The sequence below is a fragment of the Bubalus kerabau genome, chromosome 10, assembly GCF_029407905.1.
Source record: "Bubalus kerabau isolate K-KA32 ecotype Philippines breed swamp buffalo chromosome 10, PCC_UOA_SB_1v2, whole genome shotgun sequence".
In the NCBI taxonomy this organism is placed as follows: domain Eukaryota; kingdom Metazoa; phylum Chordata; class Mammalia; order Artiodactyla; family Bovidae; genus Bubalus; species Bubalus kerabau.
In genome coordinates this window covers 96,589,935-96,604,464 of record NC_073633.1, presented here as the reverse complement: position 1 = coordinate 96,604,464, position 14,530 = coordinate 96,589,935, and positions in this window count along the sequence as shown.

The window sequence follows — 14,530 nt, the reverse complement described above, 5'->3', positions numbered from 1 at the left end:
GCTTAAAGCTCAACATTCAGAAAACGAAGATCATGGCATCTGGTCCCATCACTTCATGGTAGATAGATGTGGAAACAGTGTCAGACTTTATTTTGGGGGGCTCCAAAATCACTGCAGATGGTGATTGCAGCCATGAAATTAAAAGACACTTACTCCTTGGAAGAAAAGTTATGACCAACCTAGACAGCATATTAAAAAGCAGACATTACTTTGTCAACAAAGGTCCGTCTAGTCAAGGCTATGGTTTTTCCAGTAGTCATGTATGGATGTGAGAGTTGGACTATAAAGAAAGCTGAGCACTAAAGAATTGATACTTTTGAACTGTGGTGTTGGAGAAGACTCTTGAGAGTCCCTTGGACTGCAAGATCCAACCAGTCCATCCTAAAGGATATCAGGCCTGAACATTCATTGGAAGGACTGATGCTGAAGCTGAAATTCCAATACTTTGGCCACCTGATGAGAAGAGCTGACTCATTTGAAAAGACCCTGATGCTGGAAAAGACTGAGGGCACGAGGAGAAGGGGCTGACAGAGGATGAGATGGTTGGATGGCATCACCGACTCAATGGACATGAGTTTGGGTAAACTCTGGGAGTTGGTGATAGACAGGGAAGCCTGGCGTGCTGCAGTCCATGGGGTTGCAAAGAGTTGGACACGACTGAGCAACTGAACTGAACTGTACAAAGAAAAACCTGAACAAAGCTTTCAGCCAACTCAAATACATATTTAGGACTGGAGAGTGGCTGATGGATTGGCTTTGGGTTGGGTGGAGCTGAGACAGGAAGAAAAGTTTCCTGCTTCATTGACTGATATTGGATATCACAGCCTATAAACAAAAGGTTGGATGTAAAACTTTTGAATGATCCCTTAAAGTGTAACACTTTATTGAAAGGTAAATTAATCAATTCACCCAGAATACATTTACTGAACTACTAATGGCAAAGTACTGGTCATACAATGGAAAACAATAGAGACAGATGTAATTCTGCTCTCATAGTGCTTACAGACTAAAAAGGGAGAACATGACTAAAATAAATAGATAAAATCATCACAAGTTATGATAACCCTGAATTGTTTTCCTGTGGCTGCTGTAGCTGCTGCTGCTGCTAAGTCACTTCAGTCGTGTCCGACTCTGTGCGACCCCATAGACGGCAGCCCACCAGGCTCCCCCGTCCCTGGGATTCTTCAGGCAAGAACACTGGAGTGGGTTGCCATTTCCTTCTCCAATGCATGAGAGTGAAAAGTGCAAGTCGCTCAGTCGTGTCTGACTCTTCGCGACCCCATGGACTGCAGCCTACCAGGCTCCTCCGTCCATGGGATTTTCCAGGCAGGGGTACTGGAATGGGGTGCCATTGCTGCCGTAGCAAATGACCAAAACCCCAGCAACTTAACAGAAATGTATTTGCTAATACTCCTGAGGACCAATAAGTATCACTGGGTTGAAATCCAGGTGTCAGCAGGGCTGCCGTCACTTTAGAGGTTCTGGAGGGAAGCCCCTCTTTGCCGCTTTGAGCTTCTAATGACCACCGGCATTCCTGGGCTTGTGGACTTATCATACCAGTTTCTGCGTCCATGATCATGTTGCAACCCTCTCTTTCATGGTAACATCTTCTTCAGCCTTCCTCTTATAAAGGACACTTGTGATGGCATTTAAGTTTCCTCTGGAGAAGTCAGGATAATCTCCCCATCTCAAGATCTTTAACTTGATTACCATTGCAAGGTTTTTCTGCCACATACAATGACACATATTCCAGGAATTAGAATGTGGGTATCATTTAAGGAAATATTTTTAAGCTTACTGAATGCCTTATGAAGAAAATAAGCATGGGATTATGATGTGAGATAATGATGAGGATATACCTGATGGCTGGAGGGTAATGATGAGGAAGATTGGCACATTGAAGGAATGATGAGGAATGAGGTACATTGAAAAGAGAGACTGAGATCAGATCAGGGTGCTGCAGGTGTCCAGATTTTATTCTAAATGCATTCGGGCACTCATCCAGGGAATTGAATTAGAAGGCAATGTAATTTTATTTACATGTTTATAAAGATCATTGTCTCTGCGGTAAAGAAAATTGGCAGGAGATGAATGACAATGGAAGCAGGGCGATATGCCAAGAGGCTACTATGATCATTAGGACAGAAGAGGATGATGGTTGGAATGTGGAGGTGACAATGGAGATGTAGCATCTGGGACAGAGCTGAGATTCATGTTAGAGATAAATAATCAGGGTCTGATAGATTGGGCTTCCTGGTGGCTCAGATGGTAAAGAGCCTGCCTGCAGCATGGGAGACCCAGGTTCGATCCCTGAGTTGGGAATATCCCATGGAGAAGGAAATGGCAACCCACTCCAGTACTCTTGCCTGAAGAATTCCATGGATGGAGGGGCCTGGTGGTCTATGCTCCCTGGGGTCGCATAGACTCAGACATGCCTGAGTGACTAGCACTGAAACACTAAGTGGATCGGGTATGAAGGGTGAGAGGGACAAGGAAGAATAAGGGAGGAGATTGCACTTACATTTATAACTTTAATATTAAATAACTGATGATCTTACTCACTGACACGGAGAAGGGAAATTCAGGAGGAAACAGGAGTCTGCCTTGGAATGTGGATCCTCAAATGACCATGAGGTTATGGAGCTGTCAAACAGGCAGATGCGTGAACAGATCTGGAGCTCAGGGAAGAGGTATGGGCCAAAAATAGAAATGAAGGAATATTTAGCACAGAGGTAGGAATTCAATTACTTGCCATCTCCTGCTTGACCACTTCCAATTTGCCTTGATTCACGGACCTAACATTCCAGGTTCCTATGCAATATTGCTCTTTACGGCATCAGACTTTGCTTCCATCACCACTCACATCCACAACTGGGTGTTGTTTTTGTTTTGGTTCCATCTCTTCATTCTTTCTGGAGTTATTTCTCCACTGATTTCCAGTAGCATATTGGGTACCTACCGACCCGGGGAGTTCATCTTTCAGTGTCCTATCTTTTTGCCTATTCATACTGTTTGTGGGATTCTCAAGGCAAGAATACTGAAGGAGTATTATGAAGAAGGAGTTGTATGAAGAAAGTTAAAGAGAGAGGAAAAAAACAACAACAGCAACAGCAAAAGTTAGAAGGAATGGCCAGTAACAGAGGGAGGAAATACCCAGAAGAGTATTGTCCTGGAAGTCAAGAAAGGGGAATGTTTTATACAAGAGGGAGGATGGAAAAAAGTGCTTTGTGTATTTGACAACATGAAGGTCACTGACTTTGACAAGAGCAGTTTCAGTGGAATTTGATGATGGTACCGAAGCCAGGTTGGACTGGTAAGCCATTAATAATAGGAAAAGCAAAAAGGTGAATGTAAATGAGGATATAGAGACAGCACATAGACAACTTTCTGGAAGTTTTCCTGTGGAGGGGAACAGAAAATAAGATATAACCAGACAAAGATTTTAATTCTAAAGGAAGATACTATTAGGGTACGTTTGTATATTTTCCGAATAGGGATAATATAATAGAGAGGAAGAATTTTGGTGACACAGTGAAAAAATACCTAAGTTAGTTCCACGGTGACCTTGTAATTGAGTAAAGGACCATGGTAACCTTGCTTGAGTAAATGAATATCAAAACTTTCAGCAGCTGCGTCAGCTCTCCAACTCTCTGACGTTCACCTGTGTTCTGACACCTGCGTTCTGTCCCCTGGGAAGAAGACAGAGCCTTTTTAGTGTTAATCAAACAATCCATGTCTATTTGAGAGGCTCTACTGTACCTAGTAGCTTTCGGGGCAGAGTCACTCTCATTTATTACTTTGTTCTTTCCACTTGAGAAGCCCCAGAGTTTCTTTTATGATTTAAGAGGACTTTTCTTAAAATCAGTTTTGGTTTCATCCCCATGCATTATACATCTTGCTAGCAATGATCGAGCCAGATCCTTTTCCCAGGTTCCAGCAGGAGGTGGGATGGGAGGGGATCACTTGTCACCAGATATTCTTAAGTGCTTTAGGAACAGGAGTCGTCCAAGACATCCCCACCCTTGGCCTCTCCCCTGCCTCCACATGCAGCTCCCAGCAATACAACACTCCATGCTTCCGCCTATCTAGAATTGGGTTCTTTTTCCCAAATAGGTGCACGGGCAAGGCGTTGACTGGAGGAGAGACTTCAAAGCCTTGAAAACGTCAGCCTCCAGTCCCCAGCCTTACCTCTTCACTCTTCTGCCTCATGAGGAAGTTGTCAGGGTTTGAATACCAGTCCAGCCATTTGCTGCTCTGACTCCCCAATCCCAAGCTTCATTAAAAATATGCCTGAAATGTAGAAGGTAGATGTTATTGCTAGAAGATATTAAGGAAGAACTGGACATTGCAGCTTCACGTTCCATGAAGACATGGGATCTATGTTTTCAGTCAGCTGTAGTTCTGTCAAGAAGGAAGAATTTGTTGAAAGAGGTTAGCAGAGGATGAAGTTCGCTTTCCTCTGCCCATTCCTTACTAGGATTTGAATTTGAACAGCCCTGATTTGTAAGCACCAACCCTAGTGTTTACCTTGAGACTCCCCAGTCCGGGAATCTGGTGATTACTTCCCTATGAGAAGAAGGACATGTATTATAAGGAATCAGGAAAGTGAAGGTCAAAGTGAAGTGAAGTGGAAGTCGTACAGCCGTGTCCAACATTTGTGACCCCATGGCCTGTAGCCTGCCAGGATCTTCTGTCCATGGAATTCTCCAGGCAAAAATACTGGAGTGAATTGCCATTTCCTTCTCCAGGGGATCTTCTGGACCCAGGGATTGAACCTGGGTCTCCTGCACTGCAGGCAGATTCTTTACCTTCTGAGCCACCAGGGAATCCCAAGGCAGGAAGGTTAAGGTACTATTTTACCAAAATTATTGGAATAAATCCAGAACTCTATGTCACGTTCCCCCCAAAAAATCTTACCTGAGGGGGGAAAAAAGAAAACACGTGACTTGGTTCGGAGAGTAAAAACATGTACTAGGTGAAAAGTCCATTGTTGCAGCCACAGGGCAAAAATCAGGCTTGATAATGATGTTCATGGAACTGTGGCATAGTAGTGCCCCAGAGGAACCTGATTAAGAGTTGCAGTTAAGAGCCAGTGGTCCCATGGGGACATATTCTGACCTGTGTGCACACTGAGGCAGTTTTGAAACATTTCTAATCTTGGGTGAGCTTAGCAACTCAGGCATCCCTAGTGATAAAAAACAATAACCCCGAGGAGAATACTAATGCTAAACTTAACTACCCTCCCCACAACTTCGCCACAAGAGAATCATCATTTATATTTTTGATATTTGTATTTCAAATAATAATTTTAGCCTAGGATAACTAATCTATGATTTACTCTGGCAACAGTAAATCCTTTATCTCCACAGTATGCATTTAGACTTGCTTAAAATATTCTGTATTCTCTCAAGATAGGCTCTTGTTTCATTTTTAACTTCTGAGGTGGCAAGAGAGAGTGATGTTTAGAACCATAATAAGAATGGCAGACAGGGGTGCAGAGATGAAAGTGACTTTCCTCTGTTGAAGAATGTTCTGAAATGCAGGGCTGGCATTTTGATTCTCAAGTAAGGGCTATGTACTCTGGTTACAGGCAGAGGTAAAACTTTCTAACTTCTCGTTGTTGAAGCTGAAAGCCCATAGTATTTCTACAACACTCTAAAGGAGAATTTGGATCAACCAAGATGATACCAGTTCTAAAATGTAACTCTGAAGCTACTTGCCATATCATCAGAACACATAGAACAGGTTGCATATTCCTCAAGATCTCCGATAGGTCTTTGCTTATGTGGCTTTTCACTGATCAGTTAGCATCTACTGGGGAAGAAGAGGCTTTCCTGGTGGCTCAGAGGGTAAAGAGTCTGCCTGCAATGCGCGAGACCTGGGTTAGATCCCCAAGTGGGGAAGATCCTCTGGAGAAGGAAATGGCAACCCACTTCAGCACTCTTGCCTGGAAAATTCCATGGACGGAGGAGCCTGATGGGCTACAGTCAATGGGATCACAAAGGGTCAGACACGACTGAGCGACTTCACTAGGAAGAAGAGAACATAAGCAGAGCAAAGGAAGTGACAAGGCAGAGAGAGGACATCACAACCAGGAACGTTACCTCTAAATGCTCTGCTTCAAAGGTTTGCTTTTATTTGTCATCGGCTTATCTTTCACTCCCAGAGAGTCTGTCAGAGCTTCATTTGAGACTGCTTTCAACTGTGGTTTCATGTAGAGGGTGACCTGTCAAAATCCAGTGGAGTCCATGCAATGAAATGGAGCAGACACTGGAAACTGCCAGGAGAGCAGAGGCTGCACTTTATTTCACAACCAGATGATGACAAGGAAAAACCAAAAGTCCAGGAATCCAGGCTGCCATGGGGACTTGGCAGCTAGACCCAAGGCCATGAGGCAGGACACCAGAGTTCAGGCAGACAGTGTTCCACCGGAGCTCCAGGCCAGTTGAATCATCCCGAACCATGAGATGGGAAAGACGAAAGGTCAGGTGCTTCTTTTACCAGGGGCCAGGAAGAGATCGCAGTAGTCCTTGAGATTTCTTCTCCAGTGTTATTCAAGGGTCAGGTGGCATCTAGAGGGCCCTAAGGGTTTCAGTAATTCTTGGAAGGGATAGCCCACGGCTCATCAGATTAAAAGCATTACTGGGCATTCAGAGGCCAATTTCCTGGGCCAATTGCAACTCTTCACCTTTATGTCCTTGAATCATGACCAATGGCTTGCCCTTCCTCTTTGGTGTTTGTACCATTCAGATATTTACTCTCTATTCTCAGGCACTCTCATGCCCTGGGTAAAGCCATTAATGAGTGAACAAATGTTTGCTGAAATGGATGTCTCTGTGTTAGATACTGAACAGGGAACACACAAGTTCGGGGCCAGAGGCTCTCCCCACAGGGCCTTTTCAAAATGCTCTGGTCAGCGTAGATTACTGTTGTCACTGTTACAAGATACGGTTCAGTTCAATTCAGTTCAGTCGCTCAGTCGTGTCCGACTTTTTGTGACCCCATGAATCGCAGCACGCCAGGCCTCCCTGTCCATCACCAACTCCCGGAGTTCACTCAGACTCACATCCATCGAGTCAGTGATGCCATCCAGCCATCTCATCCTCTGTCGTCCCCTTCTCCTCCTGCCCCCAATCCCTCCCAGCATCAGAGTCTTTTCCAATGAGTTAACTCTTCGCATGAGGTGGCCAAAGTACTGGAGTTTCAGCTTCAGCATCATTCCCTCTGAAGAAATCCCAGGGCTGATCTCCTTCAGAATGGACTGGTTGGATCTCCTTGCAGTCCAAGGGGCTCTCAAGAGTCTTCTCCAACACCACAGTTCAAAAGCATCAATTCTTCGGCACTCAGCCTTCAGTTGAGGGTAAGTGGTGAATAAGAGGATGCAGAAGTAATAGTTATAGAAGCTCAGATTACTGAACTGATTAGACAGAGTAAAGCAATGTTGACTCACTGAGGCACAATAAGACTATTATTGCCTATTGCACTGTTGAAGCCATCTCATTCATTAGGCTTATGTTCTTTGCTTCCTAGAGTAGTACCTTGCTCATCTGAATATACCACATTGTATCTAGTACATTGCTTACCTTGTAGAGGCCACTCTACAAAGGTCTTTGAGCCTCTGGGCATATGGTTTCCCTTTCTGAAAGCCTCTCCCAGCACCACTACTCCCTTACTCCTGACACTTTTGCTGGAATAACTCATGTCATTCAGTTTCAGGTTGGACATCACCTCCTCTGGAGGGTTTACCTAATTCTCCCTCTAGATGTTTTGGCTAGGTGTTCCTCTTCTGGTTTCCACTGTGTCCTTGTCAAGACACTTACATCACTCACTGAATTATGTCTTCCCTTACTGCCCTGTAAACTTGTGGGCAGGAACAGGGTCTTGAGTGCACATGCCCAGAGCAATGCCTGGCTCAGAGTGGAAACTTAATAAATGCTCACTCTTAATGAATGAATGCATGAAAGAGTGAATGCATGAAAGAGTGAATGCATAAAGGGAGGTGTCATGAAGACACGGAGGCAGTTGCTTTGGCTGTGTTTTGAGCTCCTTTCCTGGTCTTCAAATTGGCCCCCTTCTTCTGGCAATGGGGTTCCTCTCATCTACATCCACCTGGGAGGTCTCATTGGAGTGATTTGCAAGGAAGGGGTGCAATCATCAGGATGTTTATTGGACCATCCTCTCCCTCTAGGCTGGCTGTTACTTCACAGGAGTGGAAGACTGGGCAGGTTACAACTCACCAGTCTTCCCACTGTGACTCTCTTTCATTTCAAGCCAATTGACAAATGTTTATTGACTTTTCTCAGTGCACGTTCTCTGTTGCTCTTGGCTTAACAAAAACCTGTACAACCATCCTCTGGTTAAATTTCTACTCTTTCCCCAACTTTACATGTGAAGAAACTTAGTTACATAACATGCAGGCAGTCAGGCCAGGCTAGTGACACATATCCCTTTCGAACTGGAAGCATCTGGGTTTACAAACTGTGACAGGTTGTTCCCCCGCTGCCTTGGAGGTCCTGGTTCACTATCTCCTGTCAGTAAGGAATGAATGGGGGAAAGCATTTCCTAAGTTTGAGTTCCTATGGCTTTCTTAGAAAATAAATACCAGCTTTTTATAGATTCTGATGTATTAGCCAAGCCAGCTTGCTGAATGACTTTGAAAACGTTTGGAATCCATCGCTGTGTTAACAGTGGTCACAAAAAGGAGAAAGTGGGACTATTCACAATGTCAGCCTTGGTTTTCTTTCACCTTCTCTCCACTACCACTCCCAGACTCACCTTCTGAAAGGCATGGCCATCTCTCAGGGCCCTTGGGATATTAGAAAGCCCTTCTTCTCCTGGAATATCTTGGATTCAGTGTTCCCTTCTGCTGGGCTTTTGCTTCATCTGAACAGGCACCTTACCTCTCAGGACTCCTCTTCCATTGTCTCTCCAGGATTTCTGAAATTTCTCCAACCAAGAACAAAGCCTTTCTTTAGTAATTAGTAATAAGTTTTGAGCCACGAATACCCAGGGATGAGAAGCCAGTTGATTCAACTTGATATACATCAGATTTGTCCCCAAGGCTTGAGTTTCATAGTGAATAGGGAATATAGAAGTAGATACTGATTTCATGGAGAATTCCATGGCAGGGAAGAAAACAAATTAAACTGGAGATACCCAGAGAAGTTGCCATCTTCAAGGTTTTCCCTTAGACAGTTTTCTCATAACAGTGTTCATATCTTTATCCCTTTTGTCTTCCAAACATTTGCTGTGAAGATGGAAGTCATAGCAATCATATTTTTTTTGGAGGAATACTTAGGGCTTCCCTGGTGGCTCAGAAGGTATAGAATTCACCTTCAATGCAGGAGACCTGGGTTTGATTCCTGGGTTGGGAAGATACTCTAGAGAAGGGAATGGCTACCCATTCCAGTATTCTTGCCTGGAGAATTCCATGGACAGAGGAGCCTGGCCAGCTACGGTCCATGGGGTCTCAAAGAGTCAGACATGATTGAGTGATTTTCACTTTCACTTTTTCATAGACATGGTGGGAACAGTAGTACAAGCGGCCAGTTAGGAGTGTTCACCCAATGGTAGTCAAAGTCTTCTCATTTAGAGATTATAGAAATGTAAGAGAAAGCATCCAACCAGTCCATCCTAAAGGAAATCATCCTGAATGTTCATTGGAAGGACTGATGTTGAAGCTGAAACTCCAATACTTTGGCCACTTGATGTGAAGAGCTGACTCATTTGAAAAGACCCTGATGCTGGGAAAGATTGAAGGTAGGAGGAGAAGGGGATGACAGAGGATGAAATGGTTGGATGGCATCACCAACTTAATGGACATGAGTTTGGGTAAACTCTGGGAGCTGGTGATGGACAGGGAAGCCTGGCGTGCTGCAGTCCATGGGGTGGCAAAGAGTCGGACACAACTTAGCGACTGAACTGACCTGAACTGAACTGAAGAGAAAACAGAAGGAAGAAACCATTCATGGTCTTTATTTTTGACACATATAAAGTGTTCTTAAGTTGCAGACAGTATTCTTTAGCTGGCTGAATAGGGTTTCTCCAGGCAATAGTCTCATATTTATCTTTGTTTCCCAGAACCTAGCATTGGTCCTGGTGTTTATTATGTGCATAGTAAATATTTCCTAATTTGATATTCATATGTATTCCCTTTGAGATCCTTTGTATTTCATTTACCTAGGGCCTCTCAAGTTTTTATATTGGTTTTGTAAAATGTAAGGATGTTTCTTGAAATCTCTGTGAAATATTTTGTCTTTTATTTGCAACAGGTCTCTTATTTGTGAGAAGCTCGCTCTTCCTTAGGAGAATAGGCTGTATAATATATGTGAAAGGACCAAAATTACTCCAGAGATAAATACCACACTTAAACTATTATCACCTTTTTCATTCATGCGTGTGCCCTTGTTGCTTTCAGAAGCGTCCCTGTTTGGACAAGTGTGATAGTGTCTTTAAGCTCTTCGATGGTATTGATTCCTCAGTTACCATTTTATTAGGTCAAGCAGCCTGCAGGGGTCTTAAATTAACAGTAGCCCCTCATGCAAACACGCGCCCTACATAGCAGCCATGGGGTCACAAGCAAATGTGAGTTCCTGGTATGATTTCCCCAGTGGCCCTTGTGAGCAATGATCTCTGCTGCCTCCCAGAACCTATAGGCCTATGTTCTACTTAGTTAAGGCCCCTGTGGGGCTGATCAAAACCTTCTCTTTTGGTTTGAATTGACCAATAAAGTCCTAGCTTGGGAACCCCAAAGCACTCCACCTATGGCCATGTACTCCAGGTCCTGCCTTCCTCTCTGTCTGCCTTGAGCCCCCTGCGTGGCTCTTCAAGGCATGCTGTGTACTTCCTCCAGGACCTGTGACAAACTTGTTTATTTCAGTTGTTCTTGTGGTCAGTGGTTGAACCATGGCTCCTCATCTGTCGTCCTGTGTTCCACTGAACAAATGTTAATTTGGCAAAGTCATAAAAGCAATAAATTACACAGTCCCTATAAAGCCCTTGGAGTCAGAAGACTTAGGTGATAGTCCTAGACTGCCCATTTGTGACCTCACACTAGCTATTTACCAACCTCTGGTCTCAGAATGAGTCTCAGTATCTTAGCTAAAACAATCTCTTCTTCCTTTACCCAAGCCCTTGTTCTCATTCAGCCCGTTTTATCTTCCTTCCCTTAGTCACTTGCTATCCTATCTCCATTTTATTCTCTTCATAGCACTAATCAGTTCATGAATTCTAATTATTTTTTGATGCATATACTGTCTTTCCCCTCAGTCCTTGCCCCTCCTGCACACATAAATGCAAGTCCTTAAACAAGAGCTTTGTTTTCTTCACTCCTGTAATCCTAGAAGAATACTTAGAAAATCACCTAGAGGAGTACCTAGTACACTTGACATGCTGTACAAATATGATATCTAACTAACCAAAGTCAAAGACTTTTAATGCTGAAGAGGATAGATGTTAGAGGAGAAGTTTTGATATTCATTTTAAAAAAATTTATTGCACTGTAGTTGACGTACATGTTGTGTTAGTTTCAGGAGTGATATTCTCTTTCATTAGATCAGTCTTATACTCCTTCACTGTGGTCCAACCGAGTTTGTACAAATTAAATGGTTGACATTCAGCCTGGCTGAAATGTGTTAATGAAAGAGAGTTTGCCAGAAGAAAGGAATAAAAAAAGCAAAACTAGAATAAGAAGGACTCTATTTTCTATAGGAAATGTCAGTCGTCTCATCTCACATGAGGAGATGTCACACTTTCTTCATGATATTTCCCCTACTGGGAACTTCTCATATCGAGCAGACTACTTTTTATTTTGAGGGATGTCTTTGAAACATATAGTAATATCATCACATGGGGTTCAGCTTACCCTCCCATTTGTGCTGTCAATTTTCATTTTGGTTTCTTCTCAAAGAGATCTGCCATTGTCACCAGTAACTGGTAAAGGAGGTCAATTTTGAGTCTCCTTTTGTTGGTGAGAGGAGTTAAGGGCAAAGGACAAGTGGTAAGCTTTTAAATCAAATCCATTCAGAGGCATTTCCTCTTAGAAAAGCAGATTGTGTAGTCCTAGCCAATGAGAAGGAAATGGCAACCCACTCCAGTGTTCTTGTCTAGAGAATCCCAGGGACGGCGGAGCCTGGTGGGCTGCCATCTTTGGGGTCACACAGAGTTGGACACAACTGGAGCGACTTAGCAACAGCAGCAGGAGCCAATGAGATGGTTAAGTTTATGCATCAATTTGTTTGGACTAAGGAATGCCCAGATAGGTAGTATAACATTATTTCTGAGTGTGTCTGTGAGTGTTTTGTGGTGTGTCTGAGTGTGTCTGTATCTGTGTGTGTTTCTGGAGGAGACACATTTGATTCATACACTAAGTAAGCAAATCATTCTCACCAAGGCCGCCAGACATTATCTGAACCATTTAGGGTGTTAAGTAGAACAAAAATTTAGAGGAAGGGCAGATCTGTTCTCTTATTGGGCTGGGACATCCATCTTCTCCTGCCTTAACCACCAGCATCACTGGCTTTCCTGGACTCCCAGGTTGCAGATGGCAGATCATGGGGTTTCTCAGACTCTGTAATTGTGCAAGCCAACCTCTAACAATAAATCTCTTTTATATATCTGTATATATTCTATTGATTGTGTTTCTCTGGAGAACGCTGGCTAATAGAACCAACATTAGACTAATGAGGAAAAGACAGAAAATATTTACTTTGATAAGTTGTAGTATAGCTGACTCCCTGTAATAAAAGTTTATTATAATTCTTAAAATCACAGGTTAGTTTGTACTCTTCCTCATGAAGGAGTTTATACTTCTTTGATTAGTTTGCTCTAAAATATTATAGAAAATGCTGGCTGTATGGGACTCAGATGTTATGTGGAGGAACTGGGTGACAGCTAAAGAAATTGTCTGGGCTGTTTGGCAAAACTAATACAATATTGTAAAGTTTAAAAATAAAATAAAATTAAAAAAATAAAATAAAATACCACATATTTATCATTGCTATTGTTGCTATTCTCTGCAAGTCCTAGGTTCAGAGCTCATCACATTTTAACTAGAAAAGGAAGTTGCATTTCCATTTACACCAAAATTGTAGGGCACCAAGCTCAGGTAGGAAATTAGAACTCCTCATGATATCCTGTGGGCTTCCCAAGTGGTACTAGTGGTAAAGAACCCACCTACCAATGCAGGAGACATAAGAGATGTGGGTTCGATCCCTAGGTTGGGGAGATCCCCTGGAGGAGGGCATGGCAACCCACTCCAGTATTCCTGCCTAGAGAATGTCGTGGACAAAGGAGCCTGGCGGGCTACAGTCCATAGAATTGCAAAGAGTTGGACATGCCTGAAGTGAATTAGCATGCATGCATGTGTGATATCATGTTATTTCTCAGACAGCCCAAGGTAAAGCTTTCCTTGTACAAGGCAGTCTTTGAGCTATAGCAATATTTTGGTGGCTACTATGCTTTTTCTTTCCTGATTCAGTAATTACCATTTAACTATAGCCTCTGAGAAGCAACTTAAGAGAGGCTCATTATCTTTGTGAGAAATTCAGCATCCAAACCTATAGTAGACTTGGTGTATGAGTGTTCCTTCCTCATAGCTGAATATCATTACTCGGTATGTATGCTCTTGTTTTAACCCCTTCTATATTGACTCTGGCCTTGACCATGTGACTCTAGCCAAAAAAAGATTCAGGTCATAGATTAGTAAGTGCTTGTACAAATGCTGGATATTAAATATCTTGTTCTATTGGATATTCTGTTTTAGAATCCACTTGTCAGGAAAGAAATTGTATTACCTTGAATCTACCATGCCATGAGAGAGCCCAAGTTAGTCATGTACAGAGGCCAGAAAGTGCATTGAGAAATCTGAGAAAGAACTAGAACCAGGGTTCCAAACACATGACCTCTGTTCAACCACCCCTCACCACTTGAGCCCTCCCACTGACGGCTCCAGGCCTTAAGAGGCAGTGATAAACCACTCCCACTGTACCTGCCAGAGCTCACAGAATCATGAGCAAATAAAATAATTGCATTTTTAACTGAATAAATTTTGAGAGATGATTTGCTAGGCAGCAGTAGATAATGGAAATAAAACTATTGTCTTCAGAATTCCCTAATGCTGCTGGGCCTATATAGAAATGGGTAAAATTGCTTATTGCTAAAGGGTGCTCAAGCTGAATTTCTTCCCTGGTCTGACTCTCACTGACCTTAGTTAGGTCACATGCTCATCAATGACCCAATCACTGATGGCCAAAGTATTTTCTCAGGCCAGGGCTACATATTCTCTCTGGGAATTTCACCTGAATCAGAGATGGGGGTATTATTACAGTAAAGGGAAATAAACTTTAAACAGCCAGAAAAGACAGATATCTATTGCAAACACACAAAAACCAATGCCAAGTTCTGGTCCATTGTCCAAAATTTCAATAATAACATATCCTAAAGAAAAGTCATTATTTCCATTGTAACTTCATGACTCTTTGGCCAAAGAGGAGTAACCAAAGATAAGACATATCAGAATCTGATGCTATTC